General features: G+C 36.7%; 1 pseudogene; it reads left to right on the forward strand.

The window, feature by feature from the left end:
* Positions 1-6,636: 6,636 nt before the first annotated feature.
* Positions 6,637-7,376, forward strand: LOC101980252 (annotated as a pseudogene).
* Positions 7,377-8,526: the final 1,150 nt, after the last annotated feature.

Genomic DNA, 8,526 nt, shown 5'->3' on the forward strand with positions numbered 1-8,526 from the left:
TAGCCGTAATTGTTATTCGGATCCAAATTTATAGTCAAAGCTATATTCTTATAGCTAAGAATGGATAAGAAAATAGAGCATTTAGAAGTTATTTGCAATTTTTAAAAGTAAATTATTACCAACATTGTAAACTGCCACATGGTCACATGGCCAATAAATGAGTCAAAGAGTTTGCATCTTCTAACTCCTGGGTCAATGCTTACTCCAATACACTTTAATTCCCCTTATATATGTCTTCTGAGGATACTAACAGCAACACAGCATGATTGAACAAAATGATTCCACACTGGAGACAAGAGAGTAATGTGAACGTGTGGCAAACAGGGACAAGCAATGGCCAAGAGAGAGGTTTTAAATAACTATCACAGTCAACTGAAGATTTTGTGAGGCTAACACAGTTCCATGGATAAGTTAGTGGGAACAGGCTTGATTACACTAAGATAAACAGTACCAGAATGCCGATGACTTAAACAATAATGCCTGATCTCTTGCTCCTTGGAGAGATGGATGGGTGCCTCCATTTGCCTTCTCGTCACTCCAGAACCAGAGCTAATGAAGCAGCTATTAGCTGTAACATCACTGATCATGACAGCAGAGGAAAATCATACTCTGGAGAGTCTCTTACTGCTCTGTAAGTGATACACATCACTACTGTTCATACCTCATTGACCTGGCTAAGTCTCATAGTCTCACAGAGCCATAATGAGGTTTGGAAGTGCTGGTCTATGATACACATATAAGGTGGAAAGCAAATCAAAGTGTTGGGGTGAGGGGTGACACTACTCATGATTACAAAAGCATCCAACTTAAATTAATAAAAATGTTTTGGGGTTTGGGGTTTTTTGTTGGTTTTTTTTATTAAAAGCTTGGAATTAAAAGTCAAAACAACCAGTTGGGATAGTCTGAGCAATGCTGGTGTAAGTTTAGTATCTGCAAATAAACAGGGATATGAAAAAAAAAGTGACCAACCTTTCAGCAGAAAGTGAGGTAGACTGTTATGTACAATTAACAGTCTTAATTAATATGATGGTACTATATCCTTAATATCTCTTTATCAAGTGAGCTGCACTATAGGTTCTAACATTGTATGTTAAATTGGTACTTCCTAAAATGAAGGGGTTAAAGAGAGACTGGGTATGGTAGTGCATAGCTTTAATCCAAACATAATCCCAGCACTAAGGAGGCGGTGGCAGGCAGACCTCTGAATTCAAGGCCAGCCTGGTTTACATAATGAGTTCCAGAACAGCCAGGACTTCAGCCCTTGTTTTGGGATAAATAAATAAATAAATAAATAACCTCATGGATTTCATTTTGTTATTTCCCCTTTCTATAAAAACACTGATAGAAATTATTTTGAGCTTTAAATAAGGGTCACAATATGGGAAATAATATAAAACTTTATCTTAAAAGTTAAAAACTTGAATACTGTTAATATAAGAGAATATTAGTTAAGATAGAATAGTTTCTGTTAAATTTGTTTTCTTGGAAAAGCAAGCAAACAAGCAAAAACTGGATGGATGATTGTTTAAAAATTGATAAAATGTCAATTTACCAATCAACTGACTTCTGAAGCTTAAAATATTACCTTAAAATGTATATGTGAGAGAATTCTTATTAACTTATGTACATTGGTGTTTCTTTTTTCTACATGAGGATGTCAGGTACCCTAAGACTGAGTTACAGTTATGAGCTGCCATGTGGGTTCTGGGAATTGAACCTGGGTCCTCTTGAAGAACAGCCATTGTTCTTAACCGGTGAAACATCTCTCCAGCCCTGAGATGTTTTTTCATGTTTCATGATATTTAAACAGAAAATGAAAAAAGTAGAAATCATTGAGCATTCAAATTACTTAAACAAAACAAATAAGTAAATAAAATTTTCACTTTTAGAATGGAATTTCTACTACTTCTATGAAACAAAATAAAATACAAAAATAATTCCTTAAAATCCTTAACATAATTTTTGAAGGAGTATTTCAGGTTAATAATACATGTCTTTGGATTCATTACAAAACAAGAATTATGGGAAATAGCTCTTATTGTTAAGCTCATATGTTAGAAAATCATCTGGTTTACACTATAAAAAAAATCAGACAACCATTGATGAAGGCTGTCAGACAAGTCAAATTGTTAGTATGGCCTGAACATTACCCAAAGGAGGAAGTAATTTGACCAGAACTGCCAAAAATATGCCAACCACTTCAGTGACTGCTTGAATAAACATGAAATAATATTTATATGTACTAATTAAATATAAGATTTTGTGATAGATTATAAGGTTCCATCCAGCGCTATTTTATATTAGTCAAATGGGCAGTAATGTTTTTCAACATAAATACGAAAATCTGCTTTTTAAAGAGTGTAGCAAGAAAATATGGTATTAATTTCCTAAAGGGAATATTTAATGATCTAAAGAAAAGCATGTGCTGCCTGCCATATGATTATGCTTTGATAATTTGTGTCCCTCTGTAATCTTTTACTTTTCAGTAGCAAAACATCTCTCTCTAGACAAAGAATTTAAGTCTTTTCCTTTTGTAATTATATATTATTAAAATATGATGTTCCTATGCTCCAGTTCAAGTATGTCCACGCAAACCTACAAGCCATAAACATAAGCAAACTGATTTCCTGTGGTGTGTGGTTCTCGGCAATGAGGGGGTATTGATTCGCTTTAAAAATAGTTGAGTGTCTCCTTGGTGCCCTACTCTATTTTAAGCATTTAAAATTCAGCTGGGGACATGGTAGACAAGTTCTCTGCTTCAGTTAATACTATTAACTAGCAGGAAAATGTTTTTAAGTAGACAAGTAAGTCTTGTCTTATGCAACATAGGGGCTCTAAAGAACCATTAAATAGGATACTATGGGGATAAAACAATGCAACTCCACCTATCAGGAATCAGATTCCAACAGCCTCTTTTCACATTCCTTCCTCACTTCAACAAAACACCTTTCATTGATAGCATCTATTTCCTTTTTCTCTCATTTATTAACAGTTTTAATTCCACAAGGGAAGCCTCTGCCTGGTGCCATTATTGGGGCTAAGTAAGAACTTGATGGTAGAGAGGTCATAGGTCTTAGGGAAGAACCTATCCTGCTAAGTGGGCATAAAATGAAGCTTTTTTAAATATAGTTTTATTGTTATGCCCATTGATTAATACATCTCCCAGCCCTTTCAGAAAAAAAGAAGTTTCTTTTACCAGTAGGTGGCAATTAACACAGAGACCCATAACTAATATATGAGCAGAAGATAAGAGACAGAGAAGTCTGAGCACTAAAAGGGACATCTATGCCACACCTGTCTTCCTAAGGTTTGGGGATCATCACAGAAGAGGAATAAGCAAAAGTCAAAGGCAGTGGTTGACTACAGCAACACAGTCTTTTCCAGGCATAGCATATGAGCCCATATACTTGTCATAGCACATATAAGATCTTCACAAGACCCAGATGAAACACAACTCCAGCATAGAAGAAGGAGGTGGTTGTGAAGCTCTTCCTGTAGCTGAAGAACTATTGGCAATTGATGATTGCTGGCGAGAGAGTTTTTTTTTTTTTTTTTGAAGGATGTGGGCTCCAAGAGGTTACCCATGCTCCAGGAGATGGTCCTATATCCAGACACATGCAGGCAACAGTAAGTGTATGCAGCTGAGAAAACAAGAAACAAACATGAAATTGGGAAGTGGGGGGGGGGGATGTTGAATAAAACAACATGGGAAATGGACTTTCCCGAAACATGCCATATACACATGTATACATGCACAAAATTATCAAATAATTAAAAGACAATTTTTTAAAGAGTAGGTTTAATTGCATTGGTGATCGTAGCAGCAGCAATGGTGCAACTTTGAAAAGTAACAAAGAAAAACATTAAACAAGAAAAACTCAGAGAGATGCCTGGAAATGTGTTGGAGACATGGGCATTACATTAGACTAGGCTACTGATTGGGTGATTCCTTCACTTCCTAAGGTCATCAGAGGTAGACTTAAATAATCTTCAGTTTTCATGGTTTATGATTATGATGTCTTTAATGGTTACCCTTGATTGTCACCCTGATGGGATGAAAATCACCATGGAAAAACATTTGCAGATATATTTATGAGGTTGCAAAGAAGAAAGAATCTCTGAGAATGTGGGCAATACCATTCCATGGGCTTGGATAATGGCCTAAATATGAAGGACAAAGCGAGCTGAACACCAGCCTTCAGCCAGCACTCTCTGCCTTCTGACTGTGAACATGTGTAATCAATTGTCTCACACCCTACTACTGTGGCTTCCCTACCATGATTGACTACACTTTCAAACTGTAAGCCAAAATAAACTCTCCCTTCCTTAAGTTGCCTGGTCAAGCCGTTATTAAACTCGGGGATCATATCCTATACCCCAAGTCAAGTTTGGCCACCTTTCTCGTGTTTTCACCTACTAATTTGGCTCTTATAATTTACTCACTGAAGAAGTGTGGCCAAATTAACAGAGAAAAACGTAAGAAGAGTTATTCAATGAGACCACATCAGGAAGATGGAAAAGAGACATGGAACTCCACCACATCCACCTTTAGTGGAGGTTTGAAAGTGAGTTTAAAGTTTAAATAAAGGGGACTGAGTGATGGCTCAGTCATTAAGAGGACTTGATGCTCTTTCAGAGAATCTTGGTCCAGTTTTCAGTATCCGTTTGGTGTCTTATAACCATCCATAACTCCAGTTCCAGGGGACCTGATGTCCTTTTATCAATTCTGCAGCCACCAGGAATGCACATGACGCACACACATACATGCAGGCAAAACTTTCATTCACAGAAAAAAAGATTAATAAATCTAAAACTTAAATAGAGAGTCACGGATGTGTAGACCTAAGCAGTTGAGAACAAGGTGTGGTATTTCCCACCACTGATCCATCACCCTAAATTTTAGCCTCATCTTTTAAAGTGATCTGGTTAGTGATGAGAGCTATAATAATTCTCTTTCCAGGAGACAAGTTCTCCCTCTGGCCAGGGCCTTTTTCTCCTCTTAACATGTGATTCCTGTGGACATTTCCATTTCTCTGCAGCCCACTGTTTCAAGAGTCTGATGGAATGTGAACAGTGCCTCTAACATATCTTCATTTCTGCCAGGCAAGCTCCAAGCATTGAATAAAGTAACATGCTATGCAAGATGGACATCTGAACTTAACAATAAGGGGAAGAGAGAAAATTGGCAGGGGCTTCCTTGTTTCACTCATGTGTGACCTACATAGTCATATCTGAAATCGCGAAAGCGATGCTAGATGCCCTACAATTCCTGTCGTCCTCAATAGTTGTACTGAATACTATGCAAGATAGAGGAGAGACTTTTTTCCACCAGCTTAAGTGGGACTTATAAAAGTAGATTCTTGAGACCACTGAAGTGTTGCTAAAAGGCTTTCTGAGAATTGAACTCAACTAATTGAAAGACAACCCAAGATATTTCCCTAGAGGTACACCAGATAGATTTGAAATGTAAAGGGTTGCTGAATTCCTAGAGGTATCGTCTTTTGAATGAACTTCAAAATGGAAGTGCTCACATTAGTGCTAAAATGCCTAATACTGGTTAATGTCCACAGCAGAGCAGAACAATTGGGAAATTGTTTTCAAGTACACTTCTAAGACTAAAGGGAATATTTACATAGCAAGCTATTTGTTGTTTAAGTATACAGATGACTATTAATAAATATAATTTGTAAAGAATAATGTGTTGTATGTTATGAGATCTCTTACATGTGTATTATTCATATTATAAATTGCTTACAACAATGTTCAATCATCAAACATAAAATATTAAATGGGAAACCATTCACTAATTTTTCAATTCTACTCCATAGCTCTACCACCTTGCCAAAAATATCTAACAGATATGGCCAACAACTTTAAAGAATATACCAAATACTTTTCTGTGCTTTTCTTTGCATATGGTCAACAAGGTTTAAGAAAATAGGGTCAAAAGCGCAGGAATTTCTGGGACACATATATTCACAATTGCCCCCAATGCTTCCATGAAGTCAATTCTGATGCAGGCCAGAAACCATCTGCAGCTCACTATGCTCAGAGGAAACAGCCAAAATTCTCTGTCAAGTTAGTGCAGAGGGGAGATGAACTAACTTCAGAGTAACTATAAGCCCCCTCCACAACCTTGTGCAAGCACCTGTCCCTACACTTACTACTACAGGTCCAAGGCTTAAATACAAGCTTTCCAGTTAAGACAAGAAAGGAAATCATAAAGAAGAGAGGGAAAGAGAAAGAGAACACTAAAGGGTGTGAACTGTTAAATTAATTAGGAGAAAAGAAAGTGGAAGAATGAGAAAATGGATTATGGTGGTGTCATGGTTAAGCAGAAGGGAAAAGAGTCAACCGAAAATGATCTCACAGCAGCAAATCCCAAAGAAGGGAAAAACACATACAATAACATCACCGAAAACTAAAATAACAGAAACTAGCAATCACTGGTCATTAATATCCTTTACTATAAATGGATTCAACTCACCTATAAAATGACACAGGCTAACAGATTGGATATGAAAACAGAATCCGGCCAGCGCAGCTCTGCCAGAGTTGCAATGAGACCGGCCTACCGAGTTCCCCACTTGGCTGGGCTTTCGGGTCCTAGGATTTGTTCCAACAATCTGTTAAAACATGGTGGATTACTACAAAGTTCTGGGCATTCAGAGACATGCTCACCTGAGGACATTGAAAAGGCGTATCAGAAACAGGCACATAAATGGCATCCAAACAAAAATTCTGAAAATAAAGAAGCAGCAGAGCAGAAATTCAAAGCAAGTAGTTGAGGCATATAAAGTCTTATTGGATGCCAAAAAAGCAGGACATTTATGACAAATACGGCAAAGAAGGATTAAATGGTGGTGGAGGAGGAGGAGGTGGAAGTCATTTCAACAGTCGGTTTGAGTTTGGCTTCACATTCCAGAATCCAGATGATGTCTTCAGGGATTTTTTTTTTGGTGGAAGGAAGGGACCCATTTTCATTTGACTTCTTTGAAGATCCATTTGATGACTTTTGGGGGAGCCAAAGGGCCTCGTGAGGAAATAGAAGCCGAGGTGCAGGCTCGTTTTTCTCTGTCTTCAGTGGATTTCCTTCTTTTGGTGATGGATTTCCTGCTTTCGATACAGGATTTAGTCCGTTCAGGTCACTGGAACACGGGGGCGCTCACTTCATTCTCTTCAACATCATTTGGTGGCAGCAGAATGGGCAACTTCAAATAAATGTCAACTTCTACTAAGATAGTTAATGGCAAAAATAAATTACTACAAAGAGAATTGTGGAGAATGGTCAAGAAAGAGTAGAAGTTGAAGAAGACAGACAGTTAAAATCCTCTCGAAAAACAAAAACAAAAACAAAAATCCTTGACGATAAATGATGAGGAGCACCTTGGATAACAAGTAATTCAATCCATGCATTTAACAGAAATGTTAAACCATAACAAACACGATTTGAGCAATAACAGAAATTTTTTTTGAAGATTTCAAATGAACTCAATTTTCTGTATAACTGTACCTAATCTAAAGTAATTTAAAAAAATTTTAAATTTATAAAACAGCTCATCGGATCCCCTAATTGTCATAGACTTTTGAGTTTGTTGCCGGGACCACAAAATAGGACCATTTTTTTTGTCTTTAAAATTGTTGTAATCTCTGGATGCACTTTGCTTTAAACAAAACAAAACAAACTGTAATCTGAGGTGAGCCCTGTGACTCTTGAGTAGTAAATGCTAGGACAAGATTGTTCTTGGACATCAGCAGGGATCTGCTTCCCATTGTGTTGAACTGTGAGTGAGTGGTAGCAGCCTGCTGTGAAGTCAGCATTGCCAGATGAACCTTCTGCAGAAATATTTCAATTTTAATTCCAGTATTTAGTAATGAGAGCTATTACTGCATCAATGGTAATACATTTCCAGTTTAGTGCAAATTAAGGATGTTTTCTAGTTGTGCATGGATGTTGGCAAATTCATCAGTTCTGAAAATTGTTTAAATATGTAATGTTAAGCTTAGGTTTTTTTTTTTTAAAAAAAAAGCTGGTAACTTGAATCTTTGTCATTTGCTTAGAAAGGGAAAATACATGTGAATGTGTTTGGTGCATTCTTTCATGAAGAAAGAAAGAAAGAAAGAAAGAAAGAAAGAAAGAAAGAAAGAAAGAAAGAGAAAGAAAGAGAATCCATTCTTCTGCTGCATACCAGAAACACACCTTAACCTCAAAGACAGACATCACCTCAGACTAACAGGTTGAGAAAAAAAATTCCAATCAAATGGACCTTAGAAAAAAGCTGTTGTAGCTATTCTAATATCAAACAAAATAGATTTCAAACTAAAATCAATCAAAAGAAACAAAGGACATTTCATATTAGTCACAGGAAAAATCCATCAAGAGGAAATCTCAATACTGAACATCTATGCCCCAAATACAAGGACACACTCATATGTAAAAGAAACGTTTCTACACTTTCTTTTTTTTCTTTTATTTATTTATTATGTATACAATATTCTGTCTGTGTTTATGCCTTCAGTCCAGAA

This window comes from Microtus ochrogaster, chromosome 24, assembly GCF_000317375.1.
Source record: "Microtus ochrogaster isolate Prairie Vole_2 chromosome 24, MicOch1.0, whole genome shotgun sequence".
NCBI lineage: Eukaryota > Metazoa > Chordata > Mammalia > Rodentia > Cricetidae > Microtus > Microtus ochrogaster.